Here is a 14202-nt window from a genome sequence, read left to right on the forward strand (position 1 = left end):
TTTATGCTTGTTTACTGTGTCGTAGCTGCTTGCTTTGTTTTGTTTTGTTATACCCCTGTGGGTTGCTTGAGTGAGCTAGCTTGATTATTTTTGCTTTTGGAGTTCTAGTGTCCTGTTCCCAGCTGGCTAGAGCTGTTATCAGGTATATCGGTCTAGGAGTCCATTCAGTTTTCTTGTATGAATTCAGCTTAGGTTTCCAGGTAGCTGATATCAAGTGTGTGGTACAGGCTCTGTCCTACAGTCTTAGAGGGGCGGGGTGATTGGCGTATATACCCGTATCTGATTGCAACAGGGGGTCACGCTCTGAACAAGGCAGGGGGCTGAGAACCAACCCCCAAGTGTCTCTGAGGAAAACGCATCTCTGTTCCCTAGAGTGTGCAGGTAAGCGGGCTCTGCAGAGAGAACATGGGCATCCAAAGACTTTGTTGTAAGGACTGGGAGGTACCAGTTATCCCTGGGCCCCTGTCTCGGGTGGCTGGGTGACCCAAGTGGAGCCACCAGTCCTTAGGTCCCTGTTGTGGGTAGGTGAGGACCTTGTTTAATAGGCAAAGCAATGTCAAACGTCAAACACTCACCTCTCCACCACTCCGCTGAAATGGTTGGAGTTTGCCAACAAGGGCCTGTTCTCCTGAAATAGGCCCACACAGGTCCATGCAGAAGGGAAAGGTGCTCAAGGTCCACGGACAGTTTATGCCTGGACAGGAGCCGCTTCTGTCCTGAGCTCCCCGAGTTAATGGAGCTAGCAAATTATTTTTTCCCCCCAGTTGGAAATTTTTTCCTTCCCCCAAGGCCAGGAGGATGGCTCCAGGTGCTCATCAGGGTCTATCTCAGGCCTGGGGATTCAGCCACTGAAGCTGGCTTGGGCGTGGGGGGGGGGGCGTGGTAAAATATACGCAAGTACTTAGCTTTTGCCAAGAGCGCCCTTCTGCTCAGGTTCTGGAGGTGTGAGTGGGCTGTGTGGCTGGCCGCTTCTCCCTGAGGAAACTGCGGTCCAATGCTAGGACCAGCCTGCAGCCGCTGCCTCCCGCAGCCACTCCGGGAATGGTGCCTGAGGGCTCTCCACGATTCAGGTCCAGCATCTCCTCTCTGCTTCTGAATGGTCCCTTCCTTCCCCTGCCTCTCGGTTCATTGTCTAAGCTTGCCTTTGATGCTCAGCGCTCCCAGCTTGTCACAAATATACTGGTTTCACTTGTTTTTTCCAGTCTTTGTTGTAAAGAGGCTCGACGGAAGCATCTGTCTATTCTGCCATCTTGGCTCTGCCTCCCCTTTTCCAAGCTTTTTATTTCATGCATTCTTTATAGCCCTGTGCTTTCATAAAGGGATGAACTTTGTGATTATAAAGAGGGAAAAAAAACTATCAAATATTTAACTATTAAACTGTCATACATGTATCACTAATCAATGGCTATTGTAAATAACTTCCTTTTTTGGTAAAAGGCTGAGGGGATGCAGGAGAAAAGAGGAAAGGAAACATTTTTTGAGCATCTACTTTATGTTAAATACTTTGCTATGAATTTAATTTTCACAAAAACGTTACAGTAGGGAAACAGAAACTAATTGTTCCTAAACATCTATCCTTCTCTTTTTGAAAAGTAGTAGAATTTATAGTGGGCACATGACTGTCCAGTTAAGGTCTACATTTCTTGCTTCTCTTGTAGCTAGGTATGGCAAAGTGATGTGAGCAGAATGGATGTTTGGAACTTGTGGGAGATAATTTGCAAGGAAAGGAATATGCTCTCCTCTTTGCTATTCCTTCTCCCTGCTACGTAAAATATTGATTTTTCTTATTGGATCACATGGATGAGCGCAACACAATATGAATGGCAGAGTAGCAGAAGATTTTTACCAACTTCTGTGGTGTGCAATTGATCGAACATACAATCAAGATACACTGATAATTACTGGTGATTGGAATGTGAAAGCTGGAAAGAAAGGAGAATGATTGGAATGTGAAAGTTGGAAAGAAAGGAGAAGGATTGGTAGTTGGAAAATATGGCCTTGGTGATAGAAACCATGCCAAAGACTGCATGATTGAATTTTGCAAGACCAGCAACTTCTTCATTACAAATACCTTTTTTCACCAACATAAATGGCAACTATACACATGAATCTGGCCAGATGAAATACACAGGAATCAAACTGACTACATCTGTGGAAAGAGACAATGGAAAAGCTCAATATCATCATTCAGAACAAGGCCAAGGGCTGACTGCCGATCAGACCGTCAGTTACTCATATGCAAGTTCAAGTTGAAACTGAAGAAAATTACAACAAGCCCACGAGAGCCAAAGTACAACCTTGAGTATATCCCACCTGAATTTCGAGACCATTTCAATAGATCTGATGCTTTGAACACTAAAGACAAAAGACCAGTTGAGTTGTGGAATAACATCAAAGACATCATACATGAAGAAAGCGAGAGGTCATTTAAAAAGCAGGAAACAAAGAAAAGACCTAAATGGATGTCAGAAGAGACTTTGAAACTTGCTCTTGAATGTAAAGTAGCTAAAGCAAAAGGAAGAAATGATGAAGTAAAAGAGCTGAACGGAAGATTTCAAAGGGTGGCTTGAAAAGACAAAGTAAAGCATTATGATGACATGTGCGAAGAGCTGGAGTTAGAAAACCAAAAGCGAAGAACATGCTCAGCATTTCTCAAGCTGAAAGAACTGAAGAAAATCATCAAAAAGAAACATCAAAAGAAGATGGAAGAAATACACAGAGTCACTATACCAAAAAGAATTTGTCAATGTTCCACCATTTCAGTAGGTAACATATAATCAGGACTGATGGTACTGAAGGAAGAAGTTCAAGACACACTGAAGAAATTGGCAAAAAATAAGGCTCCAGGAATTGACGGAATACCAATTGAGATGTTTCAACAAATGGATGCAGCACCGGAAGCGCTCACTCATCTATGCCAAGAAATTTGGAAGACAGCTACCTGGCCAACTGACTGGAAGAGATTCATATTTATGCCTATTCCCAAGAAAGCTGATCCAACTGAATGCGGAAATTATCGAATGATATCTTTAATATCACATGCAAGAAAATTTTGCTGAAGGTTATTCAAAAGCAGCGGCAGCAGTATACCAACCGGGAACTGCCAGAAGTTCAAGCTGGATTTAGAAGAGGACGTGAAACTAGGGGTATCATTGCCAATGTCAGATGGATTCTAGCCAAAAGCAGAGAATACTGGAAAGATGTTTACCTGTGTTTTGTTGACTATGTAAAGGCATTCAACTGTGTGGATCATAACAAATTATGGATAACATTGCACTGAATGGGAATTCCAGAACACTTAATTGTGCTCATGAGGAATCTGTACATGGATCAAGAGGCAGGCGTCTGAACAGAACAAGGGGATACTGGCTGGTTTAAAGTCAGGAAAAGTGTGCGTGAGGGCTGTATCTTTTCACCACACCTATTCAATCTGTATGCTAGGCAAATAATCTGAGAAGTTGGACTATATGAAGAAGAATGGGGCATCAGGATTGGGGGAAGGCTCATTAACAACCTGCGTTATGCAGATGACACAACCTTGCTTGCTGAAAGTGAAGAGACTTGGAGCACTTATCAATGAGGATCAAAGATGACAACCTTCAGTATGTGTTACATCTCAACATAAAGAAAGCAAAAATCCTCTCAACTGGACCAATGAGCAACATCGTGATAAACAGAGAAAGGCTTGAGGTTGTCAAGGATTTCATTTTACTTGGATCCACAATCAACATCCATGGAAGCAGCCATCAAGAAATCAAAAGACACATTGCATTGGACAAATCGGCTGCAGTAGATGCTTTAAACGGTTAAAAACCAAAGCTGTCACCTTGAGGACTAAAGTGTGCCAGGCCTGAGCCATGGTGTTTTCAATTGCCTCATCTGCATGAGAAAACTGGACAATGAGTAAGGAAGACTGAAGAAGAACTGACACCTTTAAATTACGCTATTGGTGAAGATATCGACTATACCAGGAACTGCCAAACAATGAACAAATTTGTCTTGGAAGAGGTACAACCAGAACACTCCTTGGAAGCAAGGATGGCGAGACTGCGTCTCACATGCTTTGGACATGTTGTCAGGAGGGATCAGTCCCTGCAGAAGGACAGCATGCTTAGTAAAGTAGAGGATCAGCGAAAAAGAGGAAGACCCTCAATGAGATGGATTGACACAGTGGCTGAAACAATGGGCTCAAGCATGGCAACAATTTGTGAGGATGGCACAGGACTGGACAGCGTTTCGTTCTGTTGTGCATAGGGTCGCTATGAGTCAGAACTGACTAGACGTTACCTAACGTCAGCAACAACATCAAGCCGCAGCCCTGGACTACTTGCACTTGAACTATCAAATAAGTGAGAACTATCTTCTGTCTTGTGTATGCCACTATTTTTGAAGTCTTTGTTACAGCTTCTGAAGCAAGGTTGTAATATTGCACAGCTCCCTGTGTAAGCTATGTGAGTGGTACCCCCTGGAGTTGTACAACATGGTGGCTTTGAACTGAACTTCTACCCTAACTAATGTAGTAAGGAGGAAACAAGTTCAGAAATATTAAAAAATTTTGTGAAGTGAAACCCCTATGTGATGAGGTGGGATTGAAACTAGACCTGTTGTTGTTGCTGTTGTGTGCTGTAAAGTCCATTCTGACTCATAGCACCCCTATAGGACAGAAAACAGCCCCATAGGTTTTCCTAGGCTGTAAATCTTTACAGGAACAGATCCCCACGTCTTTTCTCCCACAAAGCCACTGGTGGATTTGAACCGCCAACCTTTTAGTTACCAGCCAAGTGTTTAACCATTGTAGCACCAGGACTCCTTAACCTAGATCTAACGGATACCAAATACTAGATTCTAGTCCTAAATTTTAACTTTGTGAACCATTGCTGACCAGAAGGAAAGTTCTACGTTTACTCTTACAGCGTTAGGGAAGTGGTTTCAATTCCCACCTCAAAACAGTAAAAGAATGGTTGTCTGGGTAGCAAAGAGAAGTAGGCATCTCCTCCCTGGTCTTGGTGACATCCATGGTAACAAGGAAACGAGTATGATTTACCACTGCACGTTTGAAATGGCACTAACGTTGCCATCTGCAGATTTAACCGCAGCTTTATTTCGCAATTATTTTGCTTTGCTTCCCGGAACAATTTCAAGATTCTTCTTCATCTTGAAGAAGATGACGATAACAACAAATCACACAGGCTGGAGTAGGCAGGAGCAATGATTCCAATAAGACAAATATCTGAAATTTCACAAGGTTAAGGATAGGAACGAGTTCGACATGAACGTGAATGAGCAGCTAAAAGATGGCTAGATAATAAGTTTGATATTTATTTTGGGGGGAGTTAATAGTTACCAAGTGCTTACTACATACTGAGCCTTGCGCTAGGCTTCTAACATCTTATTTCATTTAGTCCTTAAAATAGCCATAGGAGGTAGGTATCCTTCCTATTTACTGGTGAGAAAATGAAGACAATATAATTTGACCAAAGTCACACTCGGTGTCAGTCACACAGTTGGAATCGAGGTCTGATTTCAAAACCCATGCTCTTTCCACTACTGCTTTTGTTGTTGTTACACATTGCTGCCTCTAAACGTTTTTGAAAAATCTTCACAGGTTTTATTTTCTCATTTCAAATACATCTCCCATCCTAAAGTTGTAAAGGTGGTATAACTCTTAAAATTTAAAAAGGCTCTGAAGATTATCTCAGGGCTTTTAGAAATTTGTTAGCCCTAAAATGTGTTTGGCGTGTTCGGTAAGATATTCTGCAGTGCCCAGAGAACCCAGCTGATTTTTTGGACAAACTTAGAGTAGGTACAACAAAAAGTGCCCGTCAGCAACCAGATAAGGAGGCTGAGCCAGAATGTGAATCAATACACTACTTCTTTAATAAAGTGTTGCTATGAAAAATGACAGTTTGCTATGAAAAAAGTGAGACAGCGTGTATAGAGGCATAGTTGATTTCATTCTGACAAAAGCGCCTGACCTCACTGCAAACTGATAACAAAACAGTTTGCTGACCCATAACTGTGCTTTGAGAAGCACTGACATAGAGTTCATTTTAATAATCCTATCTAGAACACATGTACAATGACAACTTGCATTATTGTACGCTATTTTCGCTTTATAAATAGAAAAGTAATGAGAAGAGCTAAATTCCAAAATGAAATGGGTAATTTGCTATGAAGTAAAAGTATTAATCAGGACTCATCTATTGATTCATTGAGTCTTCATTCATTCATTCAAATCTAGGACAAAAATATTTATAACAAAGTCTCTACCCTTGGACCAGAAGAGGATGTGGTAAGTAAGCTCCATAAAATAAAATCCTTATAATGCAACATGATTATCCTTTACTCCTCTTTTTATCTCTACAACCAAACCATCTGCAAATTCTGTTGGTCCCTGTCTTCAAAATATAACCAACGTTTTCAACCTTTTATTCAACTTCAGAGAATGCCATTTGCTTCTTAAAACCCAAAACAAACCGATTGCTGTTGAGTCGATTCCGACTCATAGTGATTTGCTTCTTAGTCTCTGTTAATAGTTCCCGCCCTACCCCTCTACCATTCAATGCCCTGTTTCCACCCCTCTCCATCCTCTGCATTTCCATTTTTACCTTCCAAGGCCAAGCCCACCATCTCTTCTAACTCCTTCCTTTCTTTCATTCTTGCCCCATTACAATGTATCCTCCAAAGCAGCCAGAGTGTCACCCCTCTGCTCAAAACCCTCCAATGGCTTCCCATCTGCCATAGAAAAACATCCAAAACCCACAAGGTCATTTTCTAAAAATAACAGGGGGTAGGACTGAGTTGGGACTGGAGAAGCATGATGAAGAACTGGAAAAGTCAGCCATTGAGAGGCATGGGAAAGGGAGCTAACAAGAGAAAAGATTGACAGAGGACCTAAGGACCCAATTCAGTCTGAAATGTTGTGAAGTTTTCTCTAATTACACAAGGCTACGGTGATAGAATTCTTGACTTCTATGTTGGAGACCCAGCTTCAACTCCTAGCCAATACATCACCTGCTCAGCAACCACCTGTCTGTCAGTGGGCTCTTGCATGTTGCTATGATGCTGAACAGATTTCAGGGGAGCTTCTAGACTAAGATTGATTAGGAAGAAAGCCCTGGCAATTGACTTCAGAAAACCAGCCAATGAAAACCCTGTGGATCACAAAGGTCCAATCCACAACTGATCATGGGAATGGTGCAAGATCTGGCAAAGTCTTGTTCCCTTGTGTGTGGGGTCACCATGAGTCAGGGGCTGAATCAATGTCAGCTAACAACAATTACAACTCTAATGTAACAGTAAAGAAAGTACATCAGTTAGTTTTTGCTGCAAAACAAACCACCCCAACACTTACTGACTTAAAAAAACCAGTTATTTCTCATCTCGTGACTTTGTGGGTCTTCTAAAGTGGGCCAGGTCAGTTGGGCTGAGTGGTCTAGAGAGGATGGCCTTACTCAAATGTCTGGAGGTTGGTAGCCTGGTTGGTGTGGCGAGGCCTCAGTTGGGACTCCTTATTTCTGCTTCAAATGATCTTTCATTCTCCAGCAGGCTATCTCAGGCTTATTCACTTGGTGGGCTCAGGATTCTAAAGAACAGAAAGAGAAGGTAAGCCCCAGATATGCCAGCATTTTTTAAGGCTTTTGCTTTAGTCGTAGCTGCTAACGTCCCTTGGCCATAGCAAGTTGCATGGTCAAGCCCAGTGCCAGTGTAAGAGAGAACTACACGAGGGTGTGGATACAGGGAGGGGTGAAAAAATTGGGGGACAATTGTACCTGAGAAGGTAGATCAGGTAATGAACTAGGCTTAGCGTTTTCCTGGGCAGGCTCAGAGAAGGATATGGCTGCAAAGAAGTACAGAGTTTTGGTGAGAAATTATGTTATTCATATGAATAACCATGGGCTTCAGGCTGGGTAGGAAAGGAATGCAATCAGGAGGTGCTAACCGACAGGGAGAAAATGAAACACTAAAGGGAATGAATGTCTCCATAGGTGGAGGATAGGTGTGCTGGTAGCAAAGGAGAGAGAGCTAGAAGGACTAAAGATTCAACCAGAGAATATACTGTTTGATTTTAAGAGTGTAGTGCTGGCAACTTAAAAATGCAATCAAACACTGGGATATTTCACAAATAATACTTAGTTTAGTAAGTTATGTTTTTAATTTTCTTAATAACAGTTTTGAGACATAACTCACATACCATAAAATCACCCTTTTAAAGTATACAATTCAGTGGTTTTTAGTATATTCACAGAATTGTGCAACCACCACCACTATAAAAGCTATTTTTACATTTATTTTTAAATTACAGATGAAATACTTAATATCCTAGGAAATTTCATAAGAGCAGAAGGAAAAAATAGTACCACCTGTTATGGATTGAACTGTGTCCCCGCAAAATATGTGTTGTAAATCCTAACCCCCATACCTGTGGTTATAATCTCATTTGGGAATGGGTTTTCTTCTTATGTCAATGAGGCAGTATTAGTGTAGGATGTGTCATGAGTCAAACTCTTTTGAGATATAAAAAGAGCAGATAGAGCAAGCAAGCAAGCAGGGATGGGGGAAGATAGATGCCATCCATGACACACGGGATCTCCAAGGAACCAGGAAACAGAAGCTGAAAAGAGACAAGGACCTTCTCCAGGACCCAACAGAGAGCAAAAGCCTTTCTCTGCAACCAATGCCCTGAATTTGGACTTCTAGCTCCTAAACTTAAGGAAAAAAATTTGTCTGTTAAAACTACCCATTTGTGGTATTTCTGTTACAGCAGCACCAGATAACTAAGACGCCACTCTAGCACAACTATGTTGATTTCTTCTGAGTCTGGAATGGATGGTGCCGTGGATTAAATTATGTCCCCCAAAAATGCATGTATCAACTTGGTTAGGCCATGATTCCCAGTATTGTGTGGTTGTCCTCCATTTTGTGATTGTAATTTTATGTTAAGAAGGTTAGGGTGGAATTTAACACCACTCTTACTCAGCTCACCTTCCTGACCCAAGATAAAGGGAGTTTCCCTGGGGTGTGGCCTGCACCACATTTTATCTCTCAAGAGATAAAAGGAAAGGGGAGAAAGCAGAGAGTTGGGAACCTCATACCAAGAAAGCAGCACCAGGAGCAGAGCGAGTCCTTTGGACACAGGGTCCTTGTGCCTGAGAAGTTCCTCAACCAGGGAAGGCCTTCATCCAGAGCCCACAGAGAGAGAAAGCCTTTCACTGGAGCTGACGCCCTGAATTTGGACTTGTAAACTACTAGACGGTGAGGAAATACATTTCTCTTTGTTAAAGCCATCCACTTGTGGTATTTCTGTTATGGCAGCACTAGATGAGTAAGACAGATGGGCTCATCAAAAAACGAAAGGTTTTACACTGTTCCCGTTTCTTATGTTTCATATAGTTTTTCCAGTCTTTTTTTTTTCTTTCTGCATTCACCCTTTACGTAGTTATAATCAGGGTATACATAAAGTTCTGTATTCTGCATTGACCACTTTATCACAAAATTTTCTATGCATCTAAATAATATTCATATTCATAATTTATAATGGCTGCATAATAGTCTATCAAGTAGGTATGTCACAAGATTTCTAACTATCAGCTAAATAAACGACATTATTAATACTCTAAACTCCAAACCAAAACTCTTTAATCTCTTTTCTTAAAGAAGAGCATATTTTATTGTCTCAGACTTGTGGGGGGTAGAAGTCCAAATTCAGGGTGTCAGCGGAGCTATCCTCTCTCTCTGTCTGCTCTAGGGGAAGATCCTTCCTCGTCTTGTCCAGCTTTTGGTAGCCCCGGGCATTTCTTGGCTTGTCGATGTTATTTTCACATTGTGTGTGACCTATTTTATTTTTTAATTTTTATTGTGCTTTAGGTGAAAGTTTACAGAGCAAATTAGTTTCCCATTAGATAGTTTATACATAAGTGTTCCATGACATTAGTTGCATTCCCCACAATGTGTCAACACTCTCCCCATTTCCGCACTTGATTCCCTGTTTCCTTTTGTCTAGATTTTCTACCCCTTCCTGCCTTCTCTTCTTTGTTTTTGTGCAAAGGTTATCCTTTTGATCTCATGGAACACATTCCTCTTGGCTGTTATTGTTTATGTGTCTGCAAGGTGTTTGGTTCTTTCTAAGCAGTTTCCATGTGCCCCTTGTGTTCTCTATCATCTATATTAATATACGTGCAACACCTATAATTGCTTATGTAGAAACATCCACAATCAAACCTATATCTGTGGGTGGGTATGCTCCCTCACACCTTCACATGCTTCTTTAGCATACCTATCTACTTATGTATCCATTCACAGATAATTGTTTGTTAATACTATTGTTGCAGGTTTGTCTATATTAAAGTAATTACCGTAGTTGCCCTTTATTCTTGAATTCCTCTCCGTGTCTTCCTTTGCCTTGGTCATGTTGTGCTGACTTCTTCCTTATTGTGTATTGCTTTTCCCTTCACGAATATTAACGCATGTCTTCTGTCTAGTTAGTAATTTTCCCTCCCTCCCCCTCCCATCCCTGGTCACCATCAGAGAAAGTTCTTTTGTGTGTGTGTAAACCTTTTCTCATTTTTTAAAATAATAATGGTCTCAGACACTACTTGTCCCTTTGTGACTGACTTATTTAACTCAGAATAATGTCCTTCAAAGTCATCCATGCTATGAGAAGGTTTCATGGATTTGTTGTTATTCTTTATCATTGCATAGTATTTCATTGTGTGTATGTACCACAGTTTATCCATTCATCTGTTGATGGTCACTTAGGTAGTTTTGATCTTTTTGCTATTGTGAATAATGCCGAAGTGAACATGGGTGTGCCTGTCTATTCATGTGACAGCTCTTATTTATTTCTTTAGGGTATATAGCTAGGAGTGGGATTGGTGGATCAGGTATTTCTATTTCTAGCTTTTTAAAGAAGCAACGTACTGATTTCCATAGTGGTTGTACCATTTTACATTCTCACCAGCAGTGTAGAAGAGTTCCTACCATCCCACAACCTGACCAACATTTGTGATTTTTTAAAAATTATTATTATTAGTGCCATTATTATTGGGGTGAAGTGGTATCTTGTAGTTTTGATTTGCATCTTTCCAGTGGCTAATGATCGCAAGCAGTTTTTCATGTGTTTGTTAGCTGCCTAGACATCTTCTTCAGTCAAGTGTCTTCATATCCTTTGCCCATTTTTTAATTGGATTATTCGTCTTTTTGTTGTTGAGGTGTTGAATTTTTCTATGAATTTTAGAGATTGGACCCTTGCTGGATACTTCGTAGCCAATTTTTTTTTTTTTTTTGTGCCAGTCTGTAAGTTTTCTTTTTACTCTTTTGGAGAAGTCTTTTGATGAGTGTAAGTGCTTAATTTTTAGGAGGTACCATCTACCTAGTTCATCTTCTGCTGTTTGTGCATTTTTAGTTACGTTTGGTCTTCTATTTATGCTATACGTTAGGGCCCCTAGCGTTGTTCCTGTTTTTTCCTCCACAATCTTTATATTTTTAGGTTTTATATTTAAGTCTGTGGTCTATTTTGAGTTAGTTTTTGTGTATGGTATAAGACATGGGTCCTGTTTCATTTTTCCACAGATAGACATTCAGCTTTGCCAGCACTATTTGCTGACTGTCTCTTCCCCATTTAATGGACTTTGGTCCTTTGTTGAAGATCAACTGTCCATAGGTGGATGGATTTACATCTGGGTTCTCAATCCTGTTCCATTGGTATATGTATCTGCCGTTGTACAAGAACCAGGCTATTTTGACTACTGTGGCTGTATGGTAGGTTCTGAGATCAGGTAGTGTGAGTCCTCCTACTTTGTTCTTCTTCAATAATGCTTTGCTTATCTGGGACCTCTTCCCTTTCCATATAAAGCTGGTAATTAGTTTTTCCACCTAATTAAAGAATGCTATTGGTATTTGGATTGGGATTGCATTACACCTGTAGATTGCTTTGGGTAGGATTGACATTTTCACAATGTTGAGTCTTCCTATCCACGAGCATGGTATGTTTTTCCATTTACATAGTTCTCTTGCAACAGCTTTTTGTAGCTTTCCTTGTATAGGTCTTTTATGTTCCTGGTTAGATTTATTCTTAAGTATTTACCAGTTTAGGGGCTATAATAAAGGGTATTGTTTTCCTGATTTCCTTTTTGAAGTTCTTTTTGTTGGCGTATAGGAATTCAGCTGATTTTTGTATGTTGATCTCATACACTGCTACTTTGCCGAATCCTTCTACTAGTTCCAGTAGCTTTCCTGTGCAATCTTTGAGGTTTTCTATGTATAGGATCATATCACCTATGAATGACGATAGTTTATTTCTTCCTCATGAATATGAATGCCCTGTATCTTCTTTTCTTGCCTTATTGCTGTAGCTAGGACTCCCAGTACAATGTTGAATAAGAGTGGTGATAAAGGGCATCTTTGTCAGGTTCCAGTTCTCAGGGGAAATGTTTTCAGTAGCTCTCCACTGAGAATAATGTTGGCTGTTGGTTTTCTATCGACGCCCTTTGTGTTCAGGAAACTTCTATTTCTGTTTTGCTGAGAGTTTTTATCAGTCATAAGTGTTGGACTTTATTAAATGCCTTTTCTGTGTTAATTGAGATGACCATGCGATTCTTTTCTTTTGTTTTATTTATGTGGTGGATTACATTGATTGATTTTCTAATGTTGAACCATTCTTGCATACCTGGTATGAATCCCACTTGGTCATGAGGTATTATTCTTTTGATATGCTGTGGAATTCTATTGGCTAGAATGTTGTTGAGAATTTTTGCGTCTATATTGGGGAGGGATATTCACCTGTAATTTTCTTTTTTTGTAGTGTGCTTGTTTGGCTTTGGTATCAGGGTCATGCTGGCTTCAAAGGATGAATTCATGAAAATTCCTTCCTTTTCTATGCTCTGAAGTAGTCTAAGTAGTACTAGTGTGAGTTCTTCTCTGAATGTTTGGTAGAATTCTCTAGTGAAGCTGGCCAAGCCAGGGCTTTTTTGTTGTTGTTGTTAAATTTCTTTTTTTTTTTTTTTTTAACCTCTTCTGTCTCATCTTTTGTTATGGATCTGTTCAATTTTTCTACCTCAGTTTGTTTTGATTTAGATAAGTAGTGTGTGTGTAGAAATCCGCCCATTTCCTCTAGGCTTTCAAATTTGCTGGAGTACAGTCTTTCATAGTATTCTGTTTTGATCCTTTTTATTTCAGTTGGTTGTGTTGTAATGTCACCCAACTCATTTCTTATTTGGGTTATTTGCTTTTCCTCCTGCTTTTCTTTCATCAGTTTGGCCAGAGCTTTGTTGATTCTGTTGATCCTTTCAAAGAACCAAATTGTGGCCAAAATTCCTTAAAATGCTATCTTTTTACTAAGGAATAACCTAACCAAAAGCAGAATCAACTTGACAGCAATGGTTTTTTTGGTGTGAGCTCTCCTCTGAATGTTTGGTACAAATCTCCAGTGAATGCATCCAGGCCAGGGCTTTTTTTGGTTTAGAGTTTTTTTGTTTGGTTGTTTTTAAAATTACCTCTTCAATCTCTTCTCTTGTTATGAGTCTGTTCAGATTTTCTATCTCAGCTTGTGCTAGTTTAGGTAGGTAGTATGTGTCTAGAAACTTGCCCATTTCCTCTAGGTTCTCAAATTTTTTGGAGCACAATTTTTCATGGTATTCTGTTTTGATTCTTTTCATTTCAGTTGGTTCTATTGTAATGCACCCCATCTCAATTCTTACCTGGGTTATTTGCTTCCTCTTCTGTTTTTCTTTTGTTAGTTTGGTCAATGGTTTGTTAATTTTTTGTTTTTTATCTTTTCAAAGAACTATCTGTTGGTGTTGTTGATTCTTGCCATTGTTTTTGTGTTCTTTATTCATTCATTTTTGCTCCAATATCTATTACTTCTTTTCTTCTGGTGGCTGTGTGCTTCTTTTTGCTGTTCTCTATTTGTTTGAGTTTTAGGGGTAACTGTTTTGATGTCTGCGTTTATTGGTATAAATTGACCTCTGAGTGCTGCCTTTCCTGTGTCTCAAAGGCTTTAGTATGATTGGTTTCATTCTCATTTAATTCTAGAAATTTTTTGATTCCTTCTTTGATTTCTTCTATTATCCTGTTGTTTTTAATCTGGATTGAATTGTGTCCTCCCAAAATATTTGTCAATTTGGCTAGGCTATGATTCCCAGTATTGTGACTGTCCACCATTTTGTAATCTGATGTGATTTTTCTATGTGTTATAAATCCTAT

This window comes from Loxodonta africana, chromosome 13, assembly GCF_030014295.1.
Source record: "Loxodonta africana isolate mLoxAfr1 chromosome 13, mLoxAfr1.hap2, whole genome shotgun sequence".
In the NCBI taxonomy this organism is placed as follows: domain Eukaryota; kingdom Metazoa; phylum Chordata; class Mammalia; order Proboscidea; family Elephantidae; genus Loxodonta; species Loxodonta africana.